This window comes from Acinonyx jubatus, chromosome D3 (assembly GCF_027475565.1).
Source record: "Acinonyx jubatus isolate Ajub_Pintada_27869175 chromosome D3, VMU_Ajub_asm_v1.0, whole genome shotgun sequence".
Taxonomy (NCBI): domain Eukaryota; kingdom Metazoa; phylum Chordata; class Mammalia; order Carnivora; family Felidae; genus Acinonyx; species Acinonyx jubatus.
In genome coordinates this window covers 3472689-3489006 of record NC_069392.1, presented here as the reverse complement: position 1 = coordinate 3489006, position 16318 = coordinate 3472689, and positions in this window count along the sequence as shown.

Sequence of the window (16318 nt, the reverse complement as noted above, 5' to 3'; positions counted from 1 at the left end):
TAAGTGTGAAGAAGAGCCCACATGGAGGAAGGTAGGGGTGGAGAGGTGGTTGGGAACTAAAAGGGCTCATGGAACCATCCTTGGGAGGGATGCTGTCGGCATAGAGGCCCACACAGGGGCTTGTTTTTCCTATGCAGCCTCCCCAAACAGGTGGCTTTGATAGGGAGGGTGCAGAATTTTGCGAGTTTTTACAGCCAGCAGGGATTAAAACACGCAGTTTTTAAAAACCAGGGGGTTCGGCTCTGGGAGAGCAGGTAGGTGAGGAGACAGAGTCCATGCCCTTGACGAGGCAGCACAACAGCCCTTGGAGAGGAAAGACAGAAGCAGTAGTGTGACAGGGACAGGAGGCACTTGGGAAGGAGAGTTTAATGGTCTCCAAGCAGGTCCTGGAGGGATGGAAATCACTAGGGGTTTCTTCCAAGAACAGAGGAGCTGGCCAACATCTCATGCCCCTGTCCCAGATTTACCACGGGGCCACCTGGAGTCACTACCTTACTGGCTGGCACCACCACCCTACCCCCAACTCCGTGCATTCACCGTCCCACCCCTCCAGTTCAGGCACTGAGGGCCCCTCTCACAGGGTACAAACTTGCTACACCAACCTTCCCCCCCCACCCTCCACCTCACCACTGCTTTGGCAGATCTGGTCTCTGCAACAAGCTCTTGGCCAGAACCTTTAGAGGGTGGTGCCCCGGGCCCAGCAGGGCACAAGCAGTTCCCAAAGGAGCCACAGCTCTCCATCAGGACTCCTCCTCAGGAGAGGGCCAAGAACCACACACCCCCCCAGATGGAGGCCCTGGCACTGGGCTAGGGGCAGATGACTGGTCTGACTGCAGGCTCCACACACAATCAGAGCTTCTCAGGGAACACACTGGCCAAGCACCCTCAGCTCATGGCTACCACATCTAAGGTAAATGCACCATCTGCTCAACTGGTGGCTGAGGTGTCCCCAGACAGGCAACTAATGCCAGAGACCAAACACTGCCCACAACAGGCAAAGACAGCCGTCACAGAGGACTGCAGAAATAAGGGGCCAGGGCGCACACCATGCGTACAAGAGACACCCCTGAAGCACCACGTTCTGGAGAACAGGAAACACTGCACTGGAGGGTGGTCCAGGACTACTTCAGAAGGCTGCCACCTCCACAAGCAGGAGACCTAGCTGGCAATGTTCCAGAGTTAGACAAAAGGAATCAGGAGAGGAAGGCGCTGCAAATGAGAAAAAGAAAAAAAGGACAGTCACAGCAAGAGACCTAAATGAAATGGATAGAGTGTGCCTGCCAGAGGAATTAAATTTTTTTAATAGGTTTATTTTTGAGACAGAGTGAGAGCAGGGGAGGAGGAGAGAGATAGGGAGACACAGAAGCTGAGGCAGGCTCCAGGCTCTGAGCCGTCAGCACAGAGCCCAACATGGAGATCAAATGCACTGATCACGAGATTACCTGAGCTGAAGTCAGACGCTTAACCGTGGCAGAGCCACAGAGGTGCACCTGTCTGCCAGAGAATTTAAAGTAATGATCATAAAGATGCTTGCTGGACTTTATGAGAGGCTCAGGACCTCAGTGAAACCCTCAAAGAAATAAAGAGCCAATCAGATGAAGAACACAATAAAGGATATTGAAAACACTAGATGAAGCAGAGGAACAAGTCAGATCCAGGGACAGAATAGTCACAAGTGGAGACAGAAAAACCAAACTGAAGGGAGAAAATTATGCAAAAGGATGATAGACTCCGGGAACTCAGCACCACCACGCAGGATATTTGCACTATAGGGATCCCAGAAGGAGAAAAGGGAGCAGAAAAATGTATTTGAAGAAATAGCTGAAAACTTCCCAGATCTGGGGAAGGAAGCAGACCAGATCCAGGAGGCACACGGAACCCCCAACAAAATCCAAAAGGTCCACGCCAAGACATGTAGCAATTAAGGTGGCAAAAAATAGTGGTAAGTTTAAACGCAGCAAAAGCAAGCTATTACATACAAAGGAAACCCCATCAGGCCATAAGCAGACTTTCCAGCAGAAACGTTGCAGGCCTGAAGGAGTGGCAGGATACATTCAAAGGGCCGAAAGGGAAAATCTGCAGCCGAGGACGCTCTATCCAGCAAGACTATGATTCAGAGTAGAAGGAAAGATCGAGTCCTCCAGACAAACAGAAGTTAAAGGAATTCTTGGCTACTAATCCAGCCCTACAAGAAACACTATAGGGGACTACTTTAGGTGGAAAGGAAGCACCACAGGAAAGAGTAAGGAAGGTAGGAGGTACAAAAGCAGGAATTAGTTCTGTAAAAAAAAAAAAGTCAGTCAAGGGACTCAAGAGACTGTAGAGCAGGCCGCTGTACCTAAAACACGGTGAGAAGAGGAGTCATGAATGGGCTCAGAATTAAGCAACCATCAACTTCATACAGGTGGCAATACGAAGGGTTACATACAAACCTAATGGTAGCCATGAATCAAAACCCACTAATACGTATGCAAAAATAAAGAGGAATGCACGTCGATCACCAGAGAAAGACAGTAAAGAGAACAAGACAGAAAAACTACAAACACCACCTATCAAATAAGATGGCAATAAACAGCTCTATCAATTACTTTGAAAGTAGTAAATGGACTACATGGCTCTTCTTGGAAGACCTAGGGTGACAGCGTGGACCAAAACGACCCATCCACATGCTGCTTACAAGAGACTCATTTTAGACCTAAGGACACCTGCAGACTGAAAATCAGTTGGGAGAATGATCACACGAACAGATGTCAAAAGAAAAGTCAGGGTAGTAATACTCACATCAGAGAAAATGGACATTAACACAGACTGTAGCGAGAGACAAAGGACAGGAGAGAATCATTAAGGGGACAATCAAGACACGATTGAGATATTTATGCACCCAAGTCCTTAAAGCAGTTAACAGATAGTAACAGGATAATAGCAAGGGGCTTTAACACCCCCTCGCATCAGTAGGCAGATCCATCCAAACAGAAAAGTAACAAGGAAACGGACTTGGAAGGACACCCTAGAGCAGATGGACAGATATATTCAGAACCTTTCATCCTAAAACATTCTTTTCAGGTGCCCATGGAACGTTCTCTGGAGGAGATCACATCGATTAGGCCACAAAACAAGTCTCAGCAAATTCAAGAAGATCAAAGCCATAACAACCATCTTTTCTGACCAAAACTCTATAAACTAGAAGTCAACCACAAGAAAAAAATCTGGAAAGCCACAAACGCCTGGAGGTTAAGGAACATGCTACTACACAGTGAATGGGTCAACCGAGAAATCAAAGAGGAAATCAAATACTAGAGATGAATGAAAATGAAAACGGTCCCACATCTTTGGGTTGCAGCAAAAGAACCATATTAGGAGGGAAATTTCTAGCAATACAGGCCAACCTCCAGATGAAAAATCCTAAACGAACAACCAAATTTTATGTAAAGGAACTAGAAAAAGAACCAAAAAAACAAAAAAACAAACCACATCAAAACCAGAAAGAAACATTAGAGCAGTAATAAAGGATATAGAAACTAATAAAAAATAAAAATAAGTCCATGAAACCAGAAGCTAGTTCTTTGAAAGATCAACAAGACGGATAAACTTCTAGCAAAACTCCTCAGAAAGGAGAGGACTCCAACAAAACCAGAAAGGATACAGGAGAAATAGCCTTCACCACCACATTCAAAGGATTATAATACTATGAAACATAGGACAAATTGGACAACCTAGGAAAAAAATGGATGAGTTCTGAGACCCCTATAACCCCTCAAAATTGAATCAAAATTTGAACAGACCAACTTCTAGCAATGAAACTGAATCCGTAATCGAAAAACTCCCAAAAATCAGAAGTCCAGGGCCAGATGCCTTCCTAAGAACGTTTTAACAACTATCTCCATCTATTCCAGGAAGACATAAAGGAGAGCTTCCAAATTCACTTTAAGGGGCATTACCCAGATACCAAAACCAGATAAAGATGTGAAAAAGAAATACAGGCAGTTATCTCTGATGATTACAGATGCAAAAATCCTCAAATATTAAACCAAATCCAACACTACTTTAATATTCACGATCACATGGGTTTTATTCTGGGAATGCAAGGGCCGTTCAATATTCACAAGATCAATGTGACAGATCACATCAGTAAGGATTAAAAAAAGTCACGATTTTTCAATAGATGCAGAAAGCCCCTTGAAAAGGTACATAAATTCATAGTCAACTCTCAGTAAAGTAGAAGGAGAGAAAACAACCTCAGTGTAAAAAAAAAAAAAGAAAAAAGCCTTAAATACCCACAGCTACAGTCACACTCAATGGTGAAAACTAAGAGCTTTCCCCCTAAGATTAGGACCAAGACAAGAATATCCATCCTTACCACTGTTGAGCATAGTGCTGGAAGTCCTAGCCATAACAACCAGACAAATAAAAAGCATCCAGGTTAGGAATAGGTAAAATTCTATTTGCAGACGACAGGATACTGTATGTCGAAATCCCTAAAGACTACCAAGAAATTACTAAAACCCATAGATGAATCCAGTAATGTCACAGCACACAAAAATCAGTGTAGAGGAATCTGTTCATTTCTTTATGCCCATAATGAAGCAACAGGAAGGGAAATTAAAACAATCCCATGGGTCTCTGCGTGGCTCAATTGGTTGAGCATCCAAATTTGGCTCAGGTCATGATCTCATGGCTTGTGGGTTCGAGCCCAATATTGGGCTCCAGGCTGACAACTTGGAGCCTGCTTCAGATTCACTCTCTGCTCCCCTCCACCCCCCTCAAATTAAGTTACAAACATTAAAGATCTTTAGGAAAACCCCGTTTACAATTGTACCAGAACCAAGAAAACACCCAGGAATCAGTTACCAATAGAAGTGAAAGACCTATACTGTGATACCCATACAACACTGATGAGAGAAACTGAAGACTCAATAAATGGGAAGTCATTCTATGACTAGGGATTAGGAGAATATGGCTTTACTACTCAATGCAGTTTGTAGGTTTAATGCAATCCTCAAATACCAATGATTTTTCATAGGACTAGAATAACCCTAGAATTTGTATGGAACCACAAGACCCCAAATATCCAAAGCAATCTTGAAAAGGAGCAGAGCTGGAGGGATCACACTCCCGACAGCAAGTTCTACCACAAAACTATGCTTATCAAGACAGTTGGTTACTGGCCCAAAAAGGATCACATAGATCAACAGAACAGAGAAAGAAAACCCAGAAACACACAATTATATGGTCATTTAATCTCGGGCACCAGAGGAAAGAATACGTAATAGGAAAAAGTCCCTTCAACAAATGGCGTTGGAAAACTGAACAGCTACAAGCAAGAGAATGAAACCGGGCACTGTGTTACACCATGCACAAAAATAATCTCAAAATGGGTTCAAGACCTAAATGGGAGACCTGAAACTATAAAAATCCTACGAGAGCACACAGGAAGTCATTTCTCCGACATTGACCGTAGCAACACTTTTCTAGGCGGTCTCCCGAGGCAAGGGAAATAAAAGCAAAAGCAAGCGGTTGGAAATACATCTTCTGCCCGGTGAAGGAAGCAATCGACGAAACTGAAAGACCAGCTAAAGAACGTAAGAGAATGTCTGCACAGGACGTATCTGATAAAGGGTTAGTATGCAAAGTACGTGAAGAGCTATGACGCCATGATACAGATAGTCCAGTGAGACCTGGGCAGAAGTGAGCAGACATCTCCCCAAAGAGGACGTTCAGATGGGCCAGACACATGAAAAGATGCTTAACATCACTTGTCAGGGAAATGCAAATCAGAACCACAACGAGATCCCCTCTCACACCTCCCAATGGCAAAAATCAACAGAAGAGACTGTTGGTGAGGATGCGGAGAAAGGGGAACCCTCAGACGGTCAGTGGGAGTGCAACCTGGTGCAGCCACTGTGGAGAACAGTACAGAGGTTCCTCAAAAAGTTGAGAGCTACCCTGCCATCCAGTAACGGCACTAGAAGGTATTTACCAAGAGAAGGCAAGAACGTGAATCCTGAAGGGTGTATGCGCCCAAGTTTCCCGCAGATTTACAATAGTCAGTTACAACGGACAGAACGAGAGAGTATCAAACCAAGCGAAAGTCAGAGACCACAGGACTCCACGCATATGTGGAATTTAACGAGCAAAGGAAAAAGACCAATCTTACCTTTAATGTACTGACAGTCCCCAGAGGGGAGGTGGGTGGGGGTGGATGAAACAGGGATAGGGATTGTGGGCACCGATGAGGAGCACGGACGTACAGAGTCCCTACGTTGCACACTTCAGGTGAAGAGAACACCGTAGGCTAACTACTTTGGGATTAAGCCTAGAAGAACAGAAAACAGACTCCCGATACAGAGAGCTGGTTGTCGCGGAGGGGAGGGGCTGCGTAGTGAGGAACCAGGATGAAGAGGTCCAAACCTCCACCTGTAAGTCACAGGGACACAAGACGCAGCGCAGGGAATACAGGCGATCCTCCGGCAACGTGGGTGTGTGGGGACGACGGGGAGCACCACATCAGGGCTGGAATCCTACACTGCACGCCAACACAACATCGGTCAACCCTTCACGAGAACAGTTCAGCCTCCTGTTGAGCTGATCAACTGCTCACCCCGCACAGGGCCTGGGGGCATCTTGGGGGACCCCAGCACACCCCTGTTCCTTCCTCCTGGGGCCGCTCTGAAGACCCGGGGAGAGAAGACGGGACCTTCCTGCCCTGTGACCACAGCCGCCCAGCCTCCCCAGCCACAGGTGGTTCCCAACCCGGTTCAGGGCCAAGGAGAGGGTGAAAATGGGCTTCCTCCTTTCTATTCCCTACCTGGCAAGGTTTTTGGAGCTTTGGGGGCTGGAGAAAAAGCCAGCCAGCTGATTTGAGGTCAAAGATTGCAAGGTCACCATTTCTGCTCTGCATCCCCTACAAAGTCTGGGGAGCTGAGCCCCGGCCACCATACTGCTTAACCCAAAGTCATCCTGGGTACAGGGCCCAGGGGATTCAAGAACCCACAGAATTCCCATAAGACACAGGCTGGTGCACGTCATCTCCCAGGACCCCACTCTAGATGCCCCGGGGTCGGGGGGGGGGGTACTTTGGATTGGACCCTGAGCACCTCCGACCCCAGAGAGGACAGACACCAAAGCGGAGTCCAGGGGAGGACTGAATGTTCTGGAAGTCTGCTCCTGCCACGTGAGGGGCAGTCCACTCTTACTGGTCTCTCCCGAAGAGGAAAACGCATAGGTTCACACCAATCTGCTTCTCTGGTCTCCCCTGAACCTTGTCCTGCTGCCCCTCGTGCTGACAGGTGGGGAGCAGGGGTGGGGAGCAGGGGTCCTCTAATGGGTCACGTGGGGGAGAGAAAATCAAGTCGTTCAAACCCAGACTCCACCTCACTAAAGGGACCAATTTGTACCGGGCACGAAGCACGCAAAGCCCCTCCCCTCTGCAGACTCAGAGCCCCGCAAACAGGCTCAGCTAGGGTCAGAGGACACACTGGAGGACGCTAAGAGGTGAGAGGCCAGGCTCCAAACCCGGGGAACGCCTGCATCAGGTGTGGCCCAGAGCAGCAACAGAACTGGGAAGGTCAGGCCAAGGCAGGGACTGCCCCCCACCCCCTGGGAAGCTGGGCCAGATGGGTACAGTGGCCAGACTCCTCCTGCTGACTCCAGATCACTAGCACCACCCCCCCAGATGAAGTCCCTCAACAAACACTTTGTGCATGACACCCAGTGGCCAGACACGGTGCTGAGAACCTCATCTGCTCAGCCCTGGTGACACCTGGGAGGCCAGTGTGGACGCTGAGCCTTGTTCACGCAGCAGGGACATGTCCTGGGAGGGCACACAGATCTGAGGGCTCGCGGGGGTTAGGAGGAAGTCCCTGAGACACAGTCGAGGCACGTAGGGTCCTGTGCCAACCTGGGGGTACAGGGAACCAGTTAGGCTTCTATTTCTGGGGGTGTCTGGGGAAGTTTGCACCCAGTCACCCAACTGAGCCAAGCAAAAGGCCTTCCGTAGGTGGGGAGTGTCCCTCACAGGCTCGGGGCCTGGAGACCAGAACGTGCAGGAAAGAAAGAGCCCCTGCCTGGCTGCGGAGCTGGGACTGGAGTCTCGTCCTGCCCTCAGGGGTCCTGGCACTCAGGCCTGGAACCTGCACCCTGGGCCCCCTCTGGCTCTCCAGCCCAGTCTCATCAGCAGCTGGCAGGAAGCAGAGCCCGGGACCCCTGGCCTCCGGGACCACGTGAGCCAGCACATCATTAGCCTCCACGACAGACCTGAGCATACACCCCATGGTCTCGTGACTGAGACATCCCGAGTAACAGCCCCGCAGTGCACCATGCGCAGGGGGACTCCCCCGCGAGCACAGGGGCACAGTTTCCCAGCCTCACTTACAGGCACTCTTGCCAACAGATGCTTAAGTCTGGAGGGAGGGAAGCTCCAAGCTCCAAACAAGCCCCCAGGACCCAGTTTTTGCCTCTTTCAGCCCAGACGCTGTGCCCACCCTCCAGCGGGGCCAGGATCGGCAGCATCTGATCGTACGAACATCCCCCAGCACCTGGGCACCGATCTCGCCCAGTTAAGGGAGGACGGGATCTCGGATTCAGAGAAGCCCTCTCCCCTGAGCCACAAACCCTGACGGGAGTGCCGACAGGGATAAGGAGCCCTCAGAGCACGAGGTCCCCTTGAGTCACACGCCCACCATCACTGCTGTGGGGTTACTTGGCCAACAGTAGGGAGCAGGGAAAGAGCCCTCCGCTTCCCCCACAGCAAGAGGCCATCGGCAGGGGGCAGGGGGCACCCCAAGCCGAGACCCAGTCAGGAGACAGAACAGGGAGTAGCCACCTGGCAAAGGACCCCTCTCACCACCGGCCACTGAGGGGTGGGGGGCAGATAGGGGACATCTGTACCCCCTCAGACAGCACAGGGAGGAGATCCCACCTGGTGCAAGGGGCTCAGGGTGCAGGGACCCTGATGCCAGCCCAGCCCCCACCCGACACAGCCAGTCTCCGCGGGGAACACTAGCTTAGCGGGGAACACTAGCTTAGCGGGGAACACTAGCTTAGCGGGGAACACTAGCTTAGCGGGGAACACACTAGCTTAGCGGGGAACACTAGCTTAGCGGGGAACACTAGCTTAGCGGGGAACACTAGCTTAGCGGGGAACACTAGCTTAGCGGGGAACACTAGCTTAGCGGGGAACACTAGCTTAGCGGGGAACACTAGCTTAGCGGGGAACACTAGCTTAGCGGGGAACACTAGCTTAGCGGGGAACACTAGCTTAGCGGGGAACACTAGCTTAGCGGGGAACACTAGCTTAGCGGGGAACACTAGCTTAGCGGGGAACACTAGCTTAGCGGGGAACACTAGCTTAGCGGGGAACACTAGCTTAGCGGGGAACACTAGCTTAGCGGGGAACACTAGCTTAGCGGGGAACACTAGCTTAGCGGGGCCCACAGGTTGGGCTTCACCGAGGGGACCTCACACAGTCCTGGAGCCCGGCACCAGACAGTCCAGCCCTCGGGCTTTAACGTCCACAAAACCCAGTCCACACACAGGTCCAGGGTCTGCCACCCAATCCTCCACAGGCCTGGGGTCAGAGTCCCTCCTAACCCCACCCACTCGGGTTGTATCGTGGGAGCCCCACTTGTGAGGCCACAATGCCACACAAGGCTTCGGTGGACACTCACCCCTGCAGTCCTGCTCGACTTGCTCAGAGACCCTCCCCACCAGCAACCCTGATGGGCCCTGGGGCCCTCCCTTGCTCTCCACACAGGAGGGACAGGCTGTCGTGAGCTGGGCAGGGGACATGCCACCACCAGAAAGTACTTTCCCCTGGCGGGTCTGGCCAGGGGCCACAAGGGGTGCACCAGCAGGTAACGTCCCCCAACATACCCCGAGGGTAAAGTGAGGGCCATCGCAGGGTTCCCAATCCCCAGGCTGTTAGGAACGAGGTGGTTGTGCCTAGGACGTAGGGGTCACTTCCACAGACAAAACACGATAAACGCCGGAGGAGGACTTCACAGCCACTGGAGTCAGGACCCCGGGGGGGGGGGGGGGGGGGGGCTGTTCCTTGGGTTCATGGGATTCTAGGCTCCACAAGGGACAGTTCCCTGCAGGGAGTCCACACAAAGCCCCCTTGACACAGAAGATGGCATTCCATCACTGCACTCTAGAGCAGCCCCCAGTCCCCAAACCCACCCTCCTCCCAAGTACCGGATGTGTCCAGACAGCCCACAGCCCCGCCCTGACCCCATCCCTGCCCTCCCCAGCACACAGCCACCACGTCCCCACCACCCTGATCACACCCCGTATGACCCCCATAGTGGCCAGTGCCCCCCCACCACCACCCTGTCCCCCCCCTCTACTCCCTCGGCAAGGCTTTGTCCCTTCCTCCCTGTGGCTCCTCCCCCAGGAGGCACCTTCTGTCACCCGGATAACACCACAGGCTCACCGGTTACAACACATCACCTCCCTCAGGGTCCAGGGGGTCCTGGCTCACCCCAGCGTCTCACAAAGGCCATGTCGGCTGGGCTGTGCGCCTTCCTGCCAGCTCTGGGTCTGTGTCCAGGCCGGCCGTGATCACTGGCCGAATTACGGCTCTTCACAGGGGCAGAGATGAAGTCCCTGTGCCAGCCAGCAGCCCATCTTCTCCCCCAGACCCCAACCGCATTCCCGCTCCCGCCTGCATCAGACCCCACCCCCACCCGCAACAGCGGGCCAGGTCCCCAAGTCTCCCTCCTGCTTGGGCTTCCCAGCTTTTGCCTCTTCTGCGACCAGCTGGAGAATTCAGGATCCGCTCTGGGGTGAAGGTCCTCACCATGATTACCTTGGCCCTTTAACCCTGACTACCACAGGTCCCAGGGATTACTGGCTGGCCCTCCTAATAGTCCCATCACCGTCCCCGCCCAGGCCTGAGGAGCCCACGGGGTCAGAACGAAGCAGGTGCACCTGGGCCTCGGTACCCAGCTCCGGGGCAGGACCAGGTGCGCTGGACCAGGATGGGCTTCGGGCCCGTGCTCTGCAGGTGCCCCCCACCCCACCAGCTTTGGGGGCCCAGGGGACCCCGGACGTAGTGAAACACGGGCTGCTCCTCCGTTACCCGCCTGCTTTCCAGGCCTGAGCCCTAGGCCAGCCCCTCACTGCTCCGTAAACTCCCCCCTCATGGCCCCAAAGTTCCGGGAATAGAGCAAACACCTCCCCGCTCTCAAGGCGCTGGTGTTCTAGGACCGGGCACGTTTCTCCCCCACAAGGGGCCACAATGCAACCCATTTTAGGTTTTAAACCTGTAGAAGAGGTTCTTCCCTCCAGCTGCTGGCCGGGGGCCTCAGGGTGGTCCACGCACCAGCCCACTAAACCCGCTTCTCCAGGGAGAAGGGCCACGGACACACGGACAGGGGGCGGGGGACACACCATCTATGCAAGTACAGGCTGAGAAGGGATTCAACAAGGTAAACGAGGGGCGTGAGGGGTCCTGAAGGGCAGCAGCTAAGGAAGCAGCAGGTGGAATTAGCCACGTGGAAACGTGGGCGTCGGAGGCGGGCCTCCATTCCCCACGTGGAAGATGGGGCTGGAAATCACACCTGGTTAGTGTTACGTGAACCCGCGTCAGCTGCCTGGAACCCAGGTCACGGGGGCTCCCTCACCGGCACTTCCTCCGCCAGCCCGGGAGCACTCTCCACGGGCACGGGTCCCCATGTCCTACACCACCCAGCTGGGTACAACCACAGCCACCCGAGGCAGAGGGGCACAGTACTGAACAACCCCCATCCCCGACCCCAATTACTCAAGCATTTAGGTCCCGCCGTGAAGGACTCTGCACATGCAGGCAGTTACTACTTAACCGACCTGAACCCCTCAGGGAGGGCCCAGGTGGGGGCCTGGAGACGCGTGAGTGGGTCCTGGGGGTCATTCCAGAAGGGAGATACTCAAGCACTAGGCTGGTCATGGTGGCACAGCTCTGTATCCTCGAAGACCGAGTTTCTACTTCTATGGAGAACTCGGAGACTTCGCGTTTGATGAGGGAGATTGAGGCAGAAGGGAAAGTCAGATGGAGCTCACCTCCCACCACCTGCTTCGAAGGCAGCCACGAGCCAGGCAGGGAGGGGGGCGTCTGGACACAGAGGGGCCCCTGGCTGACAGCCACAAAGGGGACAGGGCTCCATTCTGCAGCTCAAGACCGCAGTTCGACTGACCCCGTGCACCTGGTTCACCCTCGGAGCCCCTGGTCGGGAGGCAGCCAGTGGCCAACTCCTCACACCCCCGCCCCCACCCGAGGACCTGCCGTGCAGAGGACAGCCACATACCGAGATTCTGACCCTCAGAACTAGTGACAGTAGGGCTGTTAGAGCCACCAAGCTTGTGGATAGCCATTAGTCAGGACAGAACTGTGGGGAGGTAGGACACCTGCCCTCGTTTTCCAGACGGAGCTCCAGACACAGCAAAGTCAGGACTCGCCTGGTCCACACAGCAAGCGTGGTTTACAGCAGGATGTGAACCCACGCCATCTGGCTTCCCAGCCCCCCACCCCTCTGTGCCACGCCCACACCAAGGACAACATTCCCTACCCCGTGTGGGGGCCTTCAGGGAACCCCAAGTTCATCTTCACATGACCTCCTGCAGGGAGTCCTCATGATGCCCACTTTCCAGATAGTTGAGACACAGACCATTTGAGAAACCTTCCCGGAGCCACACGGAAGGTGGCCAGGAGCCCCACACGGATCCATCGGACACCAAAGCCCTCACCCGCTGCAGAACTGGGGGTCTGCTTCTCCCTCAGGAGCGCTCTCCGGGTGCAGAACAGCCTTTGGGCATCAGGCAGGCAGCCTCGGGGCCACAGCCCAGCCTGACCCCGGGCTCGCGGAACAGCGCTGATGTGAGGGAGACACCTGCGGCCTCCTTAAGTACCTGCCCGGGGCGGTCCACCCTGCACGTGTCAGACACCCACGCACGCCAGCAGGTGCACATTGTTGTCGGCCCCATCTCACAGGTGGGAACACTGAGGAAAACTCGGGCCACGAGCCCCGAGTCACGCGGTGGCTGGCGGGTGCCTGAGGCAGGACTGGAGCCCACCCGCTCAGAGCGTCACTCAGTGCCCCCCGGCTTTCCCTCTGCCGGGTGGGGTCCAGGTGACAACAAGAGGCAGGAGCAGAGACGCCATCTGGGAAGCAGGGTCTCAGGTGTCTCGCCCCCAGTCACCTCCCAGGGGAGAGGGAGGAATTCTGCCCCCAGAAGCCACCGGGGGACCATGAAACACAGGCCCCCGCCCCGTACATGCCGGCAGGGAAATGGGGATTCACGACGCGTCCTGGACAGCGTCCCCCAGACACAAAGTTACCCAGACCCCTAGGAGACTTACAGCAGAGAGGAGACCGAAACCCTGTCCGGGTCTCTTCCCCCCAGACATCCTCCCATCCCCTTACCAGCCTGGGCTTCCTCCTCCCTCCCCTCCTTGGGGCCCCCATGCAGGGGCGTCCTCACAGCCATGCAGAAATCCCCGTTTGTCCCTGCAGCCACCGTCCAGGACAGGCGGCCCGGGTCAAGTCTGGCCCCTCCCCAAAAATACTTACAAATCTTAGAGCAGCAAGGTCATAAAGCCTTTCTACACCCGGGGGGGCAGCGGCCTGTCCCGTGGAAAACACCACTTTCCCTAGAGGAGCAGGCATTAGCCCCCCGAGGGTCGACCCGACACCCAGGCCCCGGGGCAGAGGCCGCTCCGTGTCTCCTCAGGCTGCTGTGACTGCCCCCATAAGCCGCGGGGTTCCAGAGGACGCCAACTCATCACCTTAGGACTCAGGAAGTGGGAGAGAGTCTTAGGGCTGAAAACCAAACCTGCCTTCCTCCCGGAGCGTCAAGGGACAAGCGTTTCCCCTCTTCTCTGGGTCTGGAGGCGCCTGGGCTCCCGGCTCCACGGACGTGCGGCCGCCTCTCCCACCATCGCAACCCCTTGTGAGCCTCCGCCCCCAGCCTCCCTCTTATAAGGACGCTAGTGATTACACTGGACTCACCTGGGTGATCCAGAACTCTCCAGCCCGAGCACCTTAAACTAATCACACCTGCGAATCCCCTCCTGCCCCCCCCCCCCCACCCCCCCGCCCAAGAGAGCACATTCACAGCCTCGGGGACCAGGGCGTGGGCATCTGGGCCGGAGACCCTGTTCTGAGACCACAGCCATGAACCTGGCAGGAAGGCTGGGAAGTCAGCCTTTCCCTGAAGTGCAGAGGTAACATCCGGGTTGGGAGGGAGCCTCCCGGGAGCCCTAGGGGGTCGCTCTGTCCCGACCCGAAGAGACCAGGCCTCACGGAGACGCCGAGTGCTTGTTCCCTATGCCCTCAAATCAGTCTCAGGTGTCAGCGCCCAAGTTGCTCCCGGGTACAAGGCGAGCACGGAAAGCACGAACACGTGAAGTCCCCTGGATCGTTCTCCTCGGCTCATTCGGCCTGTAGGATAAAGCCCAGAGCAGCCAGAAGCCGGTGGGCCACTGCACCTGTTTTGCGTTGCTGACCCTGTGCCCCCCTGACCACAGAGCCAGGCCACCATCCGCCGCAGTCCCCAGCTCTCTCTCGTGTCACCACCCGGCACAGACATCCCCGTGGTGCCGGCGACGCTCTGAGCTGGTCGCTGGGACCCACCTGCCCAGCACCCCGTCCTACCATCCCCCACCCCTCACCCCAGGCTCTCCCACGGGGGCCCCCCCAGGTCACCTGCCTGGCCCTACTTCCCTCCTCCTCCTGCCCGGCACCCCCTTTCTCCACCTGCGGTGGCCTCCTCTCGCCTCGCGTCACATACAGGTTCCTGCTCTCCTGACGGACGGACGTCCTTCCTCGCCCTGGGGCTACCTCCTCCCAGCTTCCTGTTTACACATCTCGGGCACCTGTTTCCAGCCGGCTTTCCACGCAGGGGGGTGGCTACCTGTGCTCACAGCCGTCTACGCACCGGGTGCCTGCCTCCCGGACCCGTGTCCCGGTCACTGCGGCTCCCCCAGCTGAACAAACTCAGAGGCCGAACCCCAGGAAGAGGAGGGGACCCGGCAGACCCCTCGTTGACCGCCTGCGGTGATGGATGGGGGGAGAGAAGGAATCACGAGCAAGGGCAGAGGGAGGGCGTCTGAGAGCCACTGGCACTAAGTCACTGGGACGCTTTTCTGAACGCTAGTCCCTCGGAGGGATGGAATTTCAGCAAAACCTGGAGCTTCCCAGCATCAACTCCCCGCGGGGAGGGTCCCGGAGCCCCTCACACGACCCGGGACCTTCGACCCCATGCAGCCGCTGGAGCGCTCCTCCCTGGTCCCTCCCTGGTCGGGATGCAGACGATGGGCGGGACACGAGGCGAAGTCATCCCAGAAATGCCCGGCGTGGGGACACAGCATCTGACGTCTTCCTAACAAAGCAGACGCTAACGGCCCCTTTGGCTGATGTCCCTGGGCTCCCGTCACTTTCCTCCTGAGCTGCTGGAAAGGGCGTCTCACCTGGCCCGGCCTCCTGGACGGCTGGCGCCCGCATCCACCTGCAGGACGTTGCAGTTCCCGCTCGCTGAAATCCCAGGGGCCAGCGCGTGCACCTGATTCATTGTGTGACCCCAGCCCAGGGAAACAAGACCACACAAGTCACGACGCCGCTCCCCTCACTTGTGTTGCCGGAGGGACGGGGGTGGGGGGCTGAGACAAGAAGGAAAAAGCGGGAACCGAGGACCCAGCCTGATCTCGCCAGGTGTCGGCACCTGTGTGCGGCTGGTGATGCACGTTGAGCTGCGTCGCTCAAACTTCGGAAAGGACGCTTCCTCTTGCCTGGAGGCGAAGGGAATGAGGACCCTCGTGTATCGGTGCCCCCGCGTCACATCGTCACATTCTCATTCTCAGAGAAAGCTGCGAGTGGCTGATTCGGTCCGTGCCTCTTTTATAGCTGAGAAGCTTAGGACAGAGAGGGTTAGAAAGTCACACAAAGTCACACAGCCAGGAAGGGGTGGAGCCAGGCTTTGGGCCTGGATGCTTCCAGAGCCGAAGCCCCAAACCCTGCACGGTGCTGTCCTTAGAGCTTCTGTGCAGCACAGATCCGGGGAGACGATGGACGAGCGATGGGGACCAACCCCTGTTAACATGACCTCCTTCACCGTGACCCGGGACTGAGGTTAAACAGGCCAGTGGCACGGACGTGCCCACCTTACTCCTTCCTGCTCTGCCGCACGTGAGGAGCCTACAGACATGACAAGGGGGAGGAAGGGGACACCAGCTCACAAGGACAAAGCGAGCCGGGCGGGCAGATTTAAGGAAGAAAACGTGGGGAATCGGGAAGTGGAAGGACAGTAACTGTCTGCCAGGGGAAGGTGCAGCCCAGCCCGGCCCCAG